We start from the raw sequence: 18991 nt of genomic DNA, 5'->3' as shown, positions 1-18991 counted from the left end.
ATTTAGAGTCCACAATGCACCTCAGAGAACCATTGGATGAAATGATTTGCCATATTTCCTTTGACTTCTTCCAAGAAAGTCTTTTCCCCCTCTAGTTTATGTTATCCAAGACCTAGCTCAAAGTATTTTCTGTCTTCTCTTCACCAATCTCAATTTCTTTTATTCTCTATTCTTTTTATTTTGAGAAATTTAAGAGATATGAAAAGAGAAAACAAGGAAAATAATAAAACATTAACAGTTTGTCTTACTTTCTTTTGTTTTTAAGAAATAAAACTTGCCCTGGCCAGTGTTGCTCAGTAAGTTGGAGCATCATCCCCTACACTGAAGGGTCATGGGTTCTATGGTTTTGATTCTCAGTCAGGGCGCATGCCTAGGTTTTGAGTTTGATTCTCAGCCCCAGTTGCATCTCTCTTCCTCTCCCTCCCCCCCCCCGCCCTCTCTCCATTCTACTCTCTCTAAAATCAAAGGCAAAATATCAAAGTGATGAGTAAAAAAAATAATAAAATAAATAAAACTTTACTTACATATATTTAATAATTGATATTACATATACTAGTACATATGTAATATTACCTTTGAATACATTTATTCAGTAATAATTATTTTATTAAACATTTATTTATTTATTTATTTATTTATTTATTTATCTTTCCCCAGGGAAAGCCATTATTATAAAGCCATTTGCTATGCACCACTCCCATCTATATTTTAATCCAAAACAAAGCAAAACTTACATGTTTTCATAAATAATATGTGGCATCTTTTCTGCTATGCTTTTATAATAGATACTAGAGGCCTGGTGCATGAAATTTGTGCACGGGAGGGGGGGGGTCCTCAGCCCGAACTGCAGCCTCTCCAATCCAGGCGCCCGCAGGGGATGTCCTACTGAGGGCTCAGGCCCTCTCCCTATGGGGAGTGGGCCTAAGCTGCAGTCTGGCCTCCCTCTGCAGGAGACAACCTGGCTGATCAGGGGAAGGCACCACCCCCATCACCCTGTTGCTGCTGCCACTGCTGGCCTCCACAGCAGCCAAGGTGTTTTCATCAACACGGACTCCGGTCCCTTCACCACGAAAAAATGACAACTTTTTTAGGCATTTTCAAGATGTCTCTTTCATAGGATATAGGATATGACCTTTCTTCCTTCCTTCCTTCCTTCCTTCCTTCCTTCCTTCCTTCTCCTCTCTCTCTCTCTCTCTCTCTCTCTCTCTCTCTCTCTCTCTCTTTCTTTCTTCCTCTTTCCTCACCTGAGGATATTTTTGCATTGATTTTTAGAGAGCATGGAAGAGAGAGGGAAAGACAGAGAGAAACATCAATGTGAGAGGAACACTTAGATTGATTGCCTCCTGCATGAGCCCTGATTTGGGCCCTGGCAGGGAGAAACCTGCAACCTAAGTACATGCCCTTGACCAGATTCAAACCCGGACCCTGCGGTCAGCAGGCCAATTTAAAAAATGTCTTATGCAATTGGGATTTTCTTTACTGTGAATTGCAATTTGATATCTTGGTTTACTTTCTGACTTTGTTAATTATATATTTTTTACTGTTTTTTAAAGTTTTTAAATATATTCTGGAAGTTAATTGATAATCAATTATCTATTATCTATTGCAAATGTCTTCTTCAGTCTGTCACCATAATTTTATTTTTGTATTACTATTATTCCCATTTTACTGGCAAAAGAATAGGCTAGAAGACAGTTGAGAAATGAATTCTAAAAATTCATGTGAAAGTGCAAAATATATGAATAACCAAGAAAGTTTCACATGGATGAGCAAAGGGGTGATGTGGTTGTGGCAATTTCTTGCAGCTGCAGGACTAAGGTCCCCATATTTTTGCTGGCTTTTCAAACCAAGAGCTCAACTCAACTTCTAGAGGATACCCACATTCCTTGCCACATGGCCCCTTCTATGTTCACAGACAGTAATGGAGATTCTACTTTGCATCAAATCCTCCTCACTTCAGATCTCTGACTTCAAGAAAAACCCAGTCACCTTTAAAAGTTCACCTAATTAGGTCTGGCCCATCAAAGATAGTCTCCTTTTTTGAAGGTAAATTAATTTGAGACCTTAGTTAGATCTGCAAATACTTTCAGCAGCACCTAATTAGTATTTGGTTAAATGACATGGAAAAGGTGTATGCACCAGGGAGCAGGCATCTTGGGGGTCATCTTAGAATTCTGCTTAATTTGGAAAGTCCTTTATATCCTTTCTTTCAATCGTGATTCCCTTGAAATCTGTGGTTCTCAGCCAGGGATGATTTTGCCCCCGAGGGATACTTGGCAATGTCTGGAAACATATTTAAGTTGTCATAACTACAATAGAGGCTGCTACTGATGTCTAGGGGGGTACATATCACAATGCCTCGGATCACCTCCCACAACAAAAAAAGATCTTGCCTAAAGTGTTAGTAGGTTTAGAAACCTTGTTTTATATTTATATTGAATGCTAGTGGACTTTGGTTAGAATTTACCTGGTCCATCTTCTCCCATACCATTATTTGCTACCTTCCTTATCATTTACTTTTAAACTAGTCTTTTTAAATAGCATATATCTGAATTTTATTTTGTCTAATATGGGAGTCTCTTTTTAAATCCTTGAGTTCACTGCATCTACGAGTTATTATTTATACATTTGTTCTTACCCCAAAATCTTGGCTTTTTGCTCCTTTTGTTATTGCTTTCTGTTAGATGATAAGCTTTGCTTGTTTCTTCCCCCCACCTTCTCCTCCTTTTAAGGATGACTATTTAAAGTTTATTATTTTGCTGATAAATATTTACTTAAATGAATATTTTTCTAAACAAGTTAGAATAAATCAGTATTTTTTTTCTGAACAAGATAAAATCTCTAGCATATTTTAAACTTCCCTTTAAATGAACACTCTTCTTAATTCTGAAGTTGTAATCTATCCTTTTTTGTTTTCAATGAATTTTATTAACCATAACAGAAATATTAACTAATCTTTTATTATAATTATTAGTACTTATTATTTATAAATATTAGTAGTAATAGTATATTTATTATATTCCTGGTCATTTCTGCATTATATTTATCACCTTGCTTTATAGATATCCTGGATCACCTACTTTTATTCTGCATCCCACACTTTGTCCTTAGTATATTTAACATCATGGAAGTAATTCTAAAGTTGATATTTCAGTGAGGATCTGTGGGTAGCAAACTTAATGTCTCTAAGTTGTCTGTTAATATCCCTAATTTAATTCCACCTTCAAGTAATGATTCATCTTGTTTTTTAATTCTAGGTGTATGACAATTTTTGTTCAAAATAAAATATATTAATTAGATTTTTTTCAAATATATATTGTTGCTAATGATGAGACTGTTGCTAAATTTATTGTCATTTCCTTTGGGCTAATCTCTCTTTCCTCTAGTGGCTATTGTGGTTTTGTTTCTTACCTATGATATTCTATGTTTCCCTACAGTGTTCCTAAGTATAAGCTTATTTTGAATTCTACCAAGCATCCAATGTGCTCTTTCAATTTAAATTTTTGTTTTTGTCATATCTGAAAGTTTCTTAACCTTTTCTCTTCAAATATTATCTACTTGCCAGTCTTTCTGTGTTTTTAAGCAATAGGTATATAATAATTTATAATATAATTTTAAATTATTTTTTTTAGATTTTTTAACATAATGAATAAGAAAAGAGGATGCAAATTCAACGATGATCTAAGAAGTGAATTTCCTTTTATTAAACAAACCAAAAGCGATTACAATATAGACCAAATTTTTAATCAAGAACCCCCCCCCCCCCCCCCGGCCGAAACCGGTTTGGCTCAGCGGATAGAGTGTCGGCCTGCGGACTCAAGGGTCCCAGGTTCAATTCCGGTCAAGGGCATGTACCTTGGTTGCGGGCACATCCCCAGTAGGGGATGATCATCACCAAGGCTGGCAGGTCAGGGCGGTCCTCTCCCCACTGCGAGCCTCCCCATGTGGTGCCAGTAGGGGGTGTGCAGGAGGCAGCTGATCGATGTTTCTCTCTCATCCATGTTTCTAGCTCTCTATCCCTTTCTCTTCCTCTCTGTAAAAAATCAATAAAATATATTTTAAAAAAAAAAGAACACCCCCCCCCGGGTCAATGGTGTCCCACTTTACCAATGTTAAAATCTGGTCACCTTACCCTAATGGGGCATGTAGAGTCCCACCCTTGCCTTATTGGTAAGGTCTTTTCCTGCCCTTCCCTCCCCTCCCCCTGCCCAAGAATGTATCTGAGAAGGCTGAGTTCTGAAGGAGGACTTTTAACCAGGAATAGTAACAAGGAAACTTCCACCTCTGTATCAGTGGCGGCCATGTGGGGAGCCTAGACTTCCCCCACCACCTGGTGTAAACAGGCAATCTTTTCTTCTCTCCGGGGTGGTGTTGGAGGAGACATAGTGGAGAGCCAGAATTTTCATCACCTTCCCGAAGCCTGCCCACCACCGCAGTGGGAAACCTAGACTCCCACCCCCACCATGCAATAACAAGGTGGTCCTTTTCTTCCCCACTTGAACAGCATCAGAGGAGGCTTGCTAAACAGAGGATTTAAATAAAATGCCGTCTGAAAAAAATAATCCACATTTCCAGGGTGCAAGTGAAAATCACTCATTATACCACCAATGACGGAAATCTCAATATGAATGAGAAAAGAGAATCAGCAGATGCCAATACTGGGATGATACAGATATTGGAATTATACAAGGAATTTAAAGCAATCATTATAAAAATGCTATGAATGAGCAATTACAGAGATGCTTGAAACAAATGAAAGCCTCAGCAGAAACATAGAGATATAAAAAAGAACCAAATTGAAATTTTTGAATTTTTGAATTGAAATACACTTTTTTTTAAAATCTTAAATAAATTTAATTATTTTTTAAAAAAATACACAATAGTTAAAATGAGAAACTTAATGAGTGAGCTAAATAGCAGAATGGAGAAGACAGAGGAAAGAACCAGTGAACATGAGGGTAGAACAATATAAATCCCCCAATCTGAAGAGAGAAATATAGACTAAAAAAAATGAAAAAAAAAAAAATAATGGAGTCCCAGGAACCTCTAGACTAACCAAAGTTCTAACATTTGTGTAATCCATGTCCAAGGAATGGGAGTAAGAAAGGACTGAAAAAGTATTTGAGAAAAATAATGGTTGAGAATTTCCCAGATTTATAAAAGCAAATTAAAAAAAAAAAGTAAATCTATAGATTCAAGAAGCTAAGAAACCTCAGAATAAACTAAAAAAAAAAAATGCATAACAAGATACATAATAATCAAAACTTCTGAAAACTAAAGACAAAGAAAAAAATTTCTGAAAGCAGAAGAAACGGCACTTTACCTATAGGGAAAAACAATTTGAATGACAGTGATTTTAGATCAGCAAAAAATCAAGGTCAAAATCAACAGTAATAAGTCAAGTTGATAATATGTAACTTTGATATGATATGATAAAATGGCATTTTCCCTCTGTGGATTTCCTACTAAAATTTATAACCCCAGTCTAATTATGAGAGAAAAATCAGATAAATCCCAGTTGAGAAATATTCTATAAAATACTTGACCAGTATGCCTCAAAACTGTTAAGGTCATCACAAACAAAGGAAGTCAGAGACTGCCATAGCCAAGAGGAAGCTAAGGAGACATGACAACTACATTAGTGTCTTGAATGGGATCCTGGAATAGAAAAAGGATATTAGGACAAAACTAATAAAAAGAGAATAAAGTATGAACTTTAGTTAATAATAATGGATCAATATTGACTCATTATAACAAAGATACCATCATACCAATGTAAGATGTTAATAATAGGAAAAATTAAGTGTGGGGTATATAGAAACTCTCCTGTAATACCTTTGCAATATTTTATGTAAATGTAAAGCTGTTCTAAAAATAAAGTTTATTTTAAAAATAAATAACTTATCTAAATATATCAATTAAATTACAATAATTTCTAGTCACTATGTTGTACACCTAAAACTAATATAATACTGTATTTCAGTTGTAATTAAAAAATAAATAAAAGATTAAAGACAATTTGGCAGAATGGATTAAAAACATGACAAGTATATCCTGTCTATGAGAAACTCACTTCAATATCCTATATAATAAAAGCCTAATATGCTAAGTGTCCGGTTGTCTGGTCATCTGTTCAACCAATCAAAATGTAATATGCTAATGATATGCTAAGGCCGCTCAACTGCTCGCTATGATGTGCACTGACCACCAGGGGGCAGGTGCTTCAACTGGTAGGTTAGCTTGCTGCTGGGGTCCGGCCAATCGGGACTGAGCGAGATGGGTCAGACACGTCCTGGAGCCCTCCTGTGTCCCTTCCCAGCTAGCCAACTGCTTGTGGCCCTTCCTGCTGGTTGGCTGTGCCCCCTGAATGACCCCCAACACTCCAATCAGGGGCGGGGCAGCTGGACAACTGCCAGCGGCCCCTCCCTCTGCTGGCCCTACCCAATGGGGGCACACCTGGGTGGGCCAGCCAGACCCCACCTGTGCACAAATTCATGCACCGGGCCTCTAGTATAGATATAGGCAAGTTGAAAGTAAAGTGTTAGAAAATATATAAATACAAAGAAAGCAGGAGTGGTTATATTAATATCAGAATAAGTAGACTTCAGAGCAAAGAAAATTATGTATTGCAAGGAGACATTCATACAATTATATATATACTAGAGGCCCAGTGCATGAAACTCATGCACCGGGGGGTGGCCCCCTTAACCCGGCCTACATCCTCTCGCAATACGAGACCCTTTAGGGAATGTCTGACTGCAGTCGGACATCCCTCTAGCAATCCGGGACCACTGGCTCCTAACCGCTCACATGCCTGCCTGCCTGATCACTCCTAACCCCTCTGCCTGCCTGCCTCATCGACCCTAACCACTTGCCTGCCTGATTGCCCCTAATCACTCACCGGCCTGCCTGATCACCCCTAATCACTCATCTGCCTGCCTGATCACCCCTAACCTCTCTGTCTGCCTGCCTGATCTTCCCTAACTGCTTGCCTGCCTGCCTGATCACCCCTAACCGCTCTGCATGCCTGCCTGATCACCCCTAACTGCTCTCCTGCCTGCCTGATTGCCCCTAACCACTCGCCTGCCTGATTGCCCCTACCACTCGCCTGCCTGCCTGATCACCCCTATCCACTTGCCTGCTTGCCTGATAGCCCCTAAACACCTTTGCCTTGGTCCCCACTGCCATGGCTTCATCTGGGATGTCCAGGATGACGTCTATAAGGTTGTTCGGCTGTCCGGTCTAATTAGCATATTATGCTTTTATTATTATAGATAGTGTGCCAGTGGTAAGTTCGCAGTTTTGATGTTATAGGAAATGTAATTTTAATATTCCCCCATTGGGGGAAAGTAGATAAAGGCTATATAGGACCTCAGTTTGCTATTTTTGCAAATGCTTGTGAATCTATTGTTATCTGTATAATAAAAGCCCAGCAACCATTACAACAGAATGACTGGAATGACTGGTCGCTATGACGCACTGGCTGCAAGGTCTGCCCCCAGCGCCACTGCTGAGTCTGAGCCCAAGGGTCCCAGGGCCACTAAGGTGCTGGTAAAGAAGAACGTGAAGGTGGCCAGTGTGAGCATGCAGCTTGAGATGAAGGCTCTGTGGGACGAATTCAATCAGCTGGGCACCGAGATGATCATCACCAAGGCTGGCAGGTCAGGGCGGTCCTCTCCCCACTGCGAGCCTCCCCATGTGGTGCCAGTCTTGGGCACGGCCTGGCCACCTGTGGGTCCAGCTCCTTAGTTCTCCGAGTCCTGGCTCTAGTGACAGCCGCCTGGTGCTCCAGGCTGGAGAGTACTGCCCAGGAGGCCAGGAAGGTGGCAGAGAAAAACCCTGTGGACCTGCCACCTGACCAGCAGCCCAGGACCCAGTACTACCAGAAACGGACCGGCTCAGAGCACACCGAGCTTGGGGGGAAGGCAACCACCTGTGAGGGGCCTTGCCACCAGCCGGCTCCCAGTGGATCCCACCTCAAAGGAAATTCAGTCTTTGGTTCCTTAGTTCAGTTTATCCCAGCTAAAGAGGAGCAGCAGTGCACATTTTAGGGGAGAATTAAGACTCTAAAGCAGTGTTGTTTTGTTCCATGGAGATTGGTACCCAGTTGTTTTAGGCCTAAATTCCAGGTGATTGTGGGGCCTGGCTCTGCCACGGGGGCCCGTGTCTTCCAATTGGCCTGTATTTGTTGTAAGGGCCCAAAGAGGAGAAGGGAAACAAGTTTTTCGATGCAATGGATTTGACCAACAGACAAAGGCAAGTACTGGGCTGTGTCTAATGTACACACAGAGACACCAGCTCTGAGCCTGCCTGGCCAATGGGAGCTCAGGGCCTGTTTGCAGAGCATTTTGGTGGTTTCTGTTTCCTTGCTGAGGCCGTCCTCCCTAGGAATCCTGGGGTCCATGCTCAGCTCCAGCTCACTGGGTCTTCTCCAGGCCCCTGCTCCCAGCCAGCCCCACCCCTGATTGGCCCTCCCCCTGGCCAGTCAACCTCCTGCAGCCCCTCCCAACAGCCTACCCAGCCCAATCAGCCCCTATTGGGGTGAGCCAGCCAGACACCACCCATGCATGAATTCCTGCACCAGGCCTCTAGTTTTCAAATAAAATATTTGAAAAACTATCAGATGTTAGTTGCAGCTTCTTATTCTATTATTTAAATTTCTTGACTATTCTTTCATTGGTTCCATTTTTTCTTTTCTCTATGTTCTGTTAGGGGAGTTTTCCTCTGTTCTATTTTCCAATTAATTAATTCTCTCTTTAGCTATATTTCTTCACCTATCTATCTAGATTTTTTGAAACTGGCTACATTGTTATTTATTTATTTATTATTTTCATTCTGCCTGTTTATTCTTGCTTCATAATATCACTGTTATAATTTATCTATCTTATCTCTAAATCTCTAGGAGAAAAATTTTCTCTTTGTTGTACATTGTCTCTCATTGATAGTAAAATTCCTCATATTCTATGATTGCTTCTTTATGTGGCTGAGTTTTGGTGGCTCACTGTGAGGTGGTTTTGCAGTTGCTATGTAACTGGGTCCTATAGTTTTCTAATTAATATCTCTGCTTTTTACTTTCCCATACCACACAGCTCAAATTCAAGCCCAACTCCTGAATTTGGATTTCCATCCACCACATATTATTATTTACTAGAGGCCCAGTGCACGGATTTGTGTACCAGTGGGGTCCTTCAGTCTGGCTTACCAGGATCGGGCCAAAACTGGCTCTCCGACATCCCCCAAGGGGTCCTGGATTGCGAGAGGGTGCAGGCCAGGCTGAGGGACCCCACCAGTGCACAACGAGAGCTGGGGAGGGACCGCAGGAGGGGTCCATGGTGTCTCCGGCCCATCTCGCCCAGTCCCGATAAGTCGGACCTCAGCAACAAGCTAACCTACTGGTCGGAATGTCTGCCCCCTGGTGGTCAGTGCACATCATAGCAACTGGTCGAATGGTCAAATGGTCGGATACCTAGCATATTAGGTTTTTATTATATAGGATATTAATGGGCCAAGGTGAGCACCCAATCAGAAGATAGATATAATCAAATTCCCTTGTACGAAAGTAGCTTATTCTTTCCTCCCAACTGTAGACTATGGTTCCAATTTTACATCCCTGTAAACACAGGTTGAATTTTCAGCTATTATCATCATGTGATTGTTAAAACTTCTCTCCTAAAAGTTTTCTTCATAACTTATTTGACTTCTAATTAGTACTATGGATTCTTAAACTTACCTTGTACCTGAAGACTTTCCTTTCTTTCATTCAAGAACAATTCTATGTTTTTGAAAATAAACACTAACAATTTTAATTGGTTTTCTAGCATTTGGAACAGAAGAGGAGGATGTTTAATATTTTCTCAATATCACCAGTTTGTCCCAGAATGTTTTTGTATATTACCTCTTACCATGTATTCCTGGGTTTACCCAAGCTCTCTTTCCCTTTTTAAGGCAGAAGCCATTGCTCATAAACTTTGTATTCCTTATGATACCTATAATATTTCCTAGCCCAGAGCAAATTCTTGTTGAATAAATGCATTAATTAAAGAAATAGATAACTGGACAAGGTTTTTTCTTGCCATACCTTACTTTTGATGAATACCTCTATTTTGGCATATACCTCAGACAAGATTTATTATCTCTAGATTTCTGAGATTATGTTAACTTCTCAAGGACCCAGGACAGAGCTGAATAAAAACAACACAGCAAAACATTCACAAAGTTATTAATTATATCTACTTCCAAGTCTATACCATGGTTTAAACTAGCTCCATAATTTCTACCTGACAGTAATTTAGACAAAATTGTCCTTACCCACTAAAAGCAGAGGGACATTAGGTTTACACAATTAGTCAAGAAGGGACCTCCAGACACAGAGGAAGATGGATCTGAAGAAAAAAAAAAGAAGAAGATATGAAAAGCCACAAAATGAAGAACTAATTCTGTTTATTTTTAGTGATTATAAACCATAGCTTGAACAAATATCTGTCCATGTTCTATATTCCCTGTAACCTTTTTATGTCTTCTCTCAAATATTTATTTTCAGGAATTATACTAAAAATAAACCCAAGGGTATGGTTTTCACATCATGCTGAGAGTCTCATCTTTTTTAATCATTTCATTACATACAATAATCGTTAGTTGTTTTAAGATTATTGTGGCCCATACAAGGTTGTCCTCACTTGACTCAGGAACCTTTGTAGCCTCCTATTCCATTATAAAGGCTACTCTGTTCTCACATATGACTTCTCAGAATTATCTAGACAAGTCAGGCATTCTCATGTCTCTGTCCTTAAGCAGTTCATTCTGGGAAAAGAGAGGGTCTTCTCCTCGTCTGCCTGACAAATACCTACCCAAATGTCAAAGCCAGGCTCTAAGCCTACCTCTTGTTGTTTTCTTCTTGGGCAAAGTTTAAGATATTTTTAGAAATTCTACCATGGACTTTTATTAAAGCCTTTTATTTAACAATTACAAGATAAAATAATATTATGGGTCTTTCTTGGGCAGTAGACTAGACATTTTTGAAGGCAGATATTTTCAGGGTAATAATTGATACCTACAACTAACAGCATTTGATAAAACAAAACTATTTCCAGGAACTTTGATACATAAGGATCATTTCTCTATGAATTCTGACTCTAATGAGTGGGTGACCTAGGGTGAGAGCTCAGTAACAGATCCCTTCAGTTTGCTAGGGCCCCTTCACTAAGACTCTGTACATGTGGTTGCCTAATGCCTGTACCTGCTCATTTCTGCCTTAGTTGACCAGTGAATATTTGGCCCATTACCAGAGCAACCATATCATTTATCACAGAATGAAAGTAGGCACTGTTAATAATTATGCCAGGACAACGGGTATAAATTAATGCTACTCTGAGAAAACTGGGATGTATGACTACTCTACCTATTGACTGATTAACCTAGTATGGTTTGCCTGATATTATTTACAGCCCAGTATTTTTCTAACTAAAGGTTATATTCTTTTACAATAGCAACTATTACTTTTAGAACACCCAATATAGACTAGAGTCTATAATAAACTACTTCTTTTTGATAAGATAAGGAAATTAAGAATATAGATGAAGTGATTTGGCCAAGACCACCCAGCTATGAATTGGTAGATATAAGATTTGAACATGGGTCTGTCTGGCCACAAGACACCTTTCTGTTTTGCCTCTAAGTCCTTATTTTATTTTATTACTAGAGGCCTGGTGCATGAATTTGTGCACTGGTGGGGTCCAGTCGGCCTGCCCCAATGGTGGCCGATTAGGGGAGGGACCGGCCGGGGCGAGGGGCCATGGTTGTTCAGGTCGATCTGCCATTCAGTCGCTGGCCTTTTATATACAGGATTATTTTTTTAAATATATGTTATTGATTTTTTACAGAGGGGAAGGGAGAGGGATACAGAGTTAGAAACATCAATGAGAGAGAACATGGATCAGCTGCCTCCTGCACACCCCCTACTGGGGATGTGCCCACAATCCAGGTACATGCCCTTGACCGGAATAGAACCTGGGACCCTTCAATCTGCAGGCCAATGCTCTATCCACTGAGCCATACTGGTTAGGGCTTAAGTCTTTATTTTATACACATCAAAGGGTCATATAAATTCTATTGCTCTAGGCAATTTTTACCATATGAAAATCTCCCTTAACATAAGTGAGACATTTGCTGGCCCTAGGAACATTTTAGAGGATTGAAAATGTTCTTTGTTATGATAAGATTTAAATGGAAGAGCTTAGATTTTCTTTTCTGACTACACCACTTTCCAGGGGTTTCACACCTGTCTTACTGCATTCTCTTTCTGTTATCCTTACTCCTTTCATCCTTTTTTACCTACTTTTTCCCCTCACTATTAAAGTCCTCTGCATGATTGAGATTCCATGAATCTCTTACTCAGTGAAACAGGTTTAGGTGTTGATTCAGCTCTTCAATATGTTAATATATGGAGCTCACAGCAATTTGACACTCCACACCTGATGAACTAGAGGTTGGGTGCATTGCAGTTGTTATATTTCCCTAGGTTGCTATAAGTTTAACACTTACAGACACGGGTGCAGCTCCAGGGATAAGGCCAATTTTTCCAGGGGTTAGAGAAACCCTGGGCTGGGTTTAGATTAACTACCCCTGTTAGCAGCACTTCCTGCCTGACATGCAGGGTGGCCTTCAGTGAGCCAGAGCTTCCCACCAACAGGGAAATGCTCAGAGGCCTGACTCAGTGGCCACAAGTTCCAGGTGTGATGTGGGAAAATACCTGAGATAAGAGACAATAAAAGTGGTAGGAACTGTGAAAAATCTATTGTACAGGAGGTTAAAGGGGAGAGATTAACTCCGTAAGTTGTCAGCTCATTTTCTTACTGTGCTATCATGAGTTTTAAGTAAAAAAAAAAAAAAAATCTGTTTGATCTCCTGTATTGGAGATGTATTTCAAGGCCTGTATCTGTCACTGAAATCTACCAAGTGTACTTCAGCTATAAATCTCTATCCTTGAATGTACACATGCAATTATCTTAGAGAGATCTGGCTTCCATAAAAATGACAATTGTCATTCCTGGTCTTGCTTGCCTTTATAATGTTTACATTTTAAAAATAATCTTCAATTGATAGGTAACAGAAAAGTGTATGCCATTATCATATTAAATGTCATGTCTTTAAATGTCTGTTAGTAGTCAGGATAAAACAATCTTTTCATTTAAACTTTATTTCTTCCAGTGGGCAGCACTGGACAATCATTACTTTACAATTTAAATGTCATGAGATTTCATGGGTTAGAAGCATTTTGGGTTTTCATGCATCCCGATTGTGATGTTGTTTCTAATTATGAGTATAATAATGGCTTGAGACAATGAGCTGTTTCCTCCAAGCTGCTGTGCTATAGTCCAAAAATTGTATAATTCTGCCATTTCCAGAGTTGGGTTTCCATACCACACCAAGTTCTTACTATTCAATGACTGTGCTCTGTATTTGAGAGCTGGTGATGCTTTCCAAACTAAACTAAAAATAAGCTTCAAAAAAAACCTTACAATGTAAGTCAATATGGTAGGTTCCAATAGTCATGAAAACTCTCGTGAGTTTTGTACTTGTATAAATCAAGTCATAAAAATTCTGTGGGGCAGGGACTGTGCCTAACATATTCTGTAGCACATTGTAGGTATTAATAAACTTTTAAAGGAATTAATAATATTTGTTATGACAATAATAATCATATGTAACATATATTGAGTGCTCACAAGATATTCATTGTTGCACATACATCATCTTGGTTTTTTTTCTCATTAAAACTCTGTGAGATAGATAGTACAAATGAGAATCATAGCACACAGAGAAATTGAGTAACTAGCTCAAGATCTCAGATGAGATAGGTAATAGAGCAAACACACAAGCATTTTGGCCTGAGTCCAAAGCCCACGATCTTAGTACTACATTGTGCTAAAAGAACATTTTGATGTTTCTATGTTAACTAACTGCCAGCTTTATAGCTTTTGTTCCAATGTTAATGGTAATAGTAATAAGTGGTTATTTTGTGTCAAACCCAATACCTATATTTGACATACTTTATTTTACTTTAATCTTTTATCATCTCAGAAGTTGCTATTACTATTCTGATGATACTGATGAAGTAATGAACTGACAAAGAAGTCAGGAACAAGCCCCAATATAACATAAATGTGTATGTGTGTGTGTGTGTGTGTGTACACACACACACACATACACATATATATATATACACAATACATATATATAATTTAATGTATATATGTATACATACATATACATATATACACACATATATATGCATATACAACATCTAATCTAATAATAGACAAATATGCAAATTGACCGCACCTTCACTACACCTAAGCCACGCCCACCAGCCAAGCCACGTCCACCAACCAATCAAGACGAGTATGCAAATTGCCCCAACAAAGATGGCGGCTAATTTGCATATCAAGATAGCATCCAAAGAAGCCAAGAGCTGCAGAAGGGAGTAAAGCTTCGAAGAAGCAAGCAAGCCGGGAGGGGGGGGGGGGGGAGAAGGGTGGGGCAGAGGCGGGGCCGGGGGCTAAGGGAAACGAAGGCGGGCTGGAGGAGAAGGCGGGGCGGGTGACAAGGGCGGGGCGGAGGCGGGGCCGGGGGCGAAGGGAAACGAAGGCGGGCTGGAGGAGAAGGTGAGGCGGGGTAGAGTGCAGCAGGAAATCCTATTGCAGGATTTTTCCTGCAACGGGAAAGCTAGTATATATATAATTTAATGTAGGGAATAATTGCTTCATTGTTATTGTGGAGCTGGCAAGTCCAAAATCGCTAAAGCAGGCAGACAGGAGACTCGATGGAAGCTGACACTGCAGTCTTGGGGCTTAGGCAATGGATTGATTATGAAGCTTTGGTGCCCATTAAATATCCCACCAAACAGCATTCAGAGGAGAACCCTCAGCAACCCACAAGGATGGTATTCAAACTGTATTTACTAGGTATTTCACTAGACTTGGGCAACAAAGGCTTTGAGCTAATGCTCCACACTTCAGATCACCTTGCCTTGGTGGCTGTAAGCCTCCTCATGGCTTACATCTGAGGACTGTGGGGATGATGAGGAGGTGCCCACCAGGAACTTATGCCTGCTCCCTAGACCCAGTCTGGATACCCCAGACTCTTGATGTCTTTGCTCAAATGGTCTGAACCTGAACAGACTTCTCCCCCAAGTTTTACCATCCAAGGGTGTACCACAAATCCAGTTTATAGACATTGTGTACAGTGGGAAGTCCCACTAGTAGGAGATGAGGCTGGGAATGGTAATAAAAGTGAGTAGATTATAGGCTGGGTACCAGGGGCAGGGGTCAGTAGCAGACCTACTTCATTCCAGAATTTTCCATCACAAACTCTGAAAAGTCCAATAATTCTAGATTTGAACATGTTCTCCTCAATCATTATGATTACATACTTAACAAATAAAGGGGATAGAAGATGTTTTATTTAATGTTGTCTACTGTCATTTATAACACTCTGTAAATGTTAAGGTGGGCCTCTCCTTAAGACCTCTTGATGATCCCTCAAAGTTATTGGAGGAGATGAAGAGGCTGAATACACAGGGAAGCCCAGACCCAGTAGTGTTTTTATTTGTATCTCATGTCAGGTTTTATTGGGAAAAGTAATTTGTATGGCTAAATATAAATGTTTAGCAAACACAAGCAATTATAATATTAAAACTTAAAGGGACCTTAAAAGTCTTCAACTGAAACTCCCCCATTTTACTAATGAGGAGACAAAGAATCATGGAACATGAGAGAACTCCAAAATTCTTGCCTAATGTGCTTTGTTATGGTTGTGGCTTGTCTTTACCAGGCTCATTGAATAAGCGGTCAGAAAAGCAATATGGAAGATACCCAGCATACCTTTCCAAGTACCTCCTCATACCCATTTTCATGGCCCAGTTATCCAGAGTTCTCTTCCTTTGCACACATATTTATTGAAATTTAGGCACAAGAAGGTTCCCTACTTAGTAAGAATAAACATTATATGGCACTGCTCCCAAGCACAATGATATTTTAAGCCTCTACTCTAATTATTATATTAAGTGTTCCATGTGAGCATATAAGAGAGGATCTAAAGCAGGAGGAGTTTTAGGGTGTTGGATAGTACACAACATTTTTATTCACCAGGATCCCTCTGGAGTTATCCTATATAATAAAAGGGTAATATGCAAATTGACCCTGATGGCAGAACAACTGGGAATGACTGGTCGCTATGACACACACTGACTACCAGGGGGCAGACACTCAACACAGGAGCTGCCCCCTGGTGTTCAGTGCACTTCCATAGGGGGAGCAACACTCAGCCAGAAGCCGGCTCATGGCTGGCCAGTGCAGCGCTGGTGGCAGGAGCCTCTCCCACCTCTGCAGCAGCACTAAGGATGTCCGACTAAGGGCTTAGGCCCACTCTCCGGGGGAGTGGGCCTAAGCCCTTAGTCGGACATCCTCTGAGGATTCCCAGACTGTGAGAGGGATGTCTGACTGCCAACTTAGGCCCGATACCCTGGGGAGCAGGCCTAAGCTGGCAGGTGGACATCCCCCGAGGGGTCCCAGACTGCAAGAGGGTACAGGCTGGGCTGAGGGATCTCCCCACCCCAAGTGCACAAATTTTTGTGCACTGGGCCTCTAGTCTATATATATAAAAGCCTAAGCAACCGAACAACTGAACGACCAATGACTGAACAACAGGTCGACTAGTCACTAGACGCACACTGACCACCAGGGGCAGATGCTCAATGCAGGAGCTGCCCCCTGGTGGCCAGTGCACTTTCAGAGCCAACCTCCTGTGGCCAGCCAACCTCCCACAGTCCCTCCCCCCCGGCCAACCTCCCATAGCCTTGATCGGCCCTGATTGCCGGCCAGACCATGGGACCCCACCCGTGCATGAATTCGTGCACCAGGCTTCTAGTTAATAATATAAGCTACCTAGAAATAATTGGAATTTTCTCACTTATTTCTGTCTTTTCAGGTTGCTGAGAGAATCTAACAGCAATAATCCCTCATATCAATGATTTTAAATTTTCCATCCCCCTACCATAAAACAGTAGAATCTACTTGGAAGATTTCTGGAGACTAGAGGAGAGCTTTTCTACAGTACTGGAATGTTCAGCTTTGTGCTTGAGATACCAGAGACCTCCCTGAACTGGGCACATTTTCACAAGCATGTCTTTTCTCAATCCTCCCCAGCCAATCCCCCTTTCAGGACTTGATGCCAACCATTGTTTTTTCTATTCCTTCTTTTCTCCCTTTCATAGCTGTCAGCTTTCCTCCCCTCTCCCCTGCCATGACCACTCTCCTCACAAGCTGCCCTTCACTTTCTGAAAGACTCTGGAACACTCATTCTCATGATGTCCTCTCCATCAGGCTTTTATCATCTCATATTCAATAGCTCAGTTCTAATTGGCTCAGGGTGGTGATTGAACTATTCTGCAGGTGATGCTGCTATTGTCTAAAGCTTCCATCTCTGTATACTGAAAGCCCAGAATAACACTGGCCTGAGGCACTGGGGACACAGAGCATTCTGTGGGTGACTCTTACAATCTGGGCAGGAAGCAGCTCCATATCTGGATGTAGGCAGTGTGCAGTGTGAGACCTAGAAGAACGGTGGAAAGAATAATGTGCACAGAGCATTGTTTTTGGGTTACAACAAACCCTACATGCAGAGGACCTGTAGATAATAGTTGATTGAGTTCAGACATTGTCTCCTAATATGCCTGTCCATGTGAATAGGTAACCAGGAATCTAATTACATATGTTAAAAAACCTTCTGATAATTATGATGCTTATAAGTTCTGAGAACTAACAGAATGAAAAGAAAATGGTATAAGCATGATTTTGCTATGTAAGAGTAATAACCATTATAGAAATTATATTGTGCTACTTGGTTTTTATACCTTATTACTATACCACAACAATTATGCATTTTCTTATGCATACTTTACAACAATTTTTATATGTTTAATTTGGTTATATACTATTTTCTCTTCACTTATGTTCAATTTTCAGAATTTTTTGCTCTAGTGTTATAATTTTTTTAAATGCAGCATGATTAATTGCCCTCTTTAAAAAAATATTTAAAAACCTGAATACTTATCCAAAGTGACATGGTAATGCACAATATCCTTGACAAAATCACACATGTAATTTATGTACGTGCTTTGAAACTCCATGATATTTTGCGTGCATGTGTTATAAAATATATATTAATAATAGATTATGTGAAAGAATGCATACTTTATTAAATAGAGCATAAGCTTGCTCCTGAATTTGAAGTAAAGTTAAGGATGAGGTAGGGAACTGTAAAGACTTCTAAACAACTGGATTTTCACCACATTTCAGGTGGAAGAGAATAGAAGCCATCCTTTCTCTTAGAGAGTCACTTGGTTTAAAGGAAGGGTTTTGTGGCTAAGAACATGGACTCTGGAACCCAATTGTGAGTTCAAATCTCAGTTCTATTATTTATTAAAAAATTATTTAACCTTTCTGTGACTTATTCCCCAAAAGTGTGACATGGAAATAATAACAGAACCTGTGACATAGGATTGTTGTAAGGACTAAACATCTTTTACATATTTTTTACCAACTCAGTTTTCCCTTCCTCAAAATGATAGCAGAACTGGGAAGTCATATAATAAGAACGTTTTTAATGGTTCTGGCAAGTAAATGTCATACCTTATTTGTGATGAGTTATAAACAGAAATCAGTAGACTCCCATGGAAATATTAAATATCTTTAACTAAAGGCTCCCAAAAGCTAGACTCAATAGCTCTCTATTTACCCCAGTGGATTCCAATATTAAGTTTAAAGTTATAGTGAATATTATTTTCTATTTAAGCAGAAGGCCAAGGTTGAGTTTAGTCAGGACTATTAATATTAACAATTGAAGATTGTATTTATTTGTGACCAAGCATTATAAGTCTCTCAAGTATCTCTCTCTCTCTCTCTCTCTCTCTCTCTCTCTCTCTCTCTATCTA

The 18991-nt window shown here is 40.1% G+C and overlaps 1 long non-coding RNA gene across 1 annotated transcript in view; it reads left to right on the top strand.

Moving 5' to 3' along the window:
- LOC114228441 (uncharacterized) overlaps positions 1 to 18428 on the top strand; it is a 62847-nt gene extending 44419 nt beyond the window's left edge. The window contains exon 4 of the long non-coding RNA XR_008556963.1: positions 18357 to 18428. This is a non-coding gene — a long non-coding RNA (uncharacterized LOC114228441). The remainder of the gene's footprint in view (positions 1 to 18356) is intronic.
- Positions 18429 to 18991: the final 563 nt, after the last annotated feature.

This window comes from Eptesicus fuscus, chromosome 9 (genome assembly GCF_027574615.1).
Source record: "Eptesicus fuscus isolate TK198812 chromosome 9, DD_ASM_mEF_20220401, whole genome shotgun sequence".
NCBI lineage: Eukaryota > Metazoa > Chordata > Mammalia > Chiroptera > Vespertilionidae > Eptesicus > Eptesicus fuscus.
The sequence above is the reverse complement of the archived record's forward strand: the minus strand, read 5'-3'. Positions and strand labels throughout refer to the sequence as shown.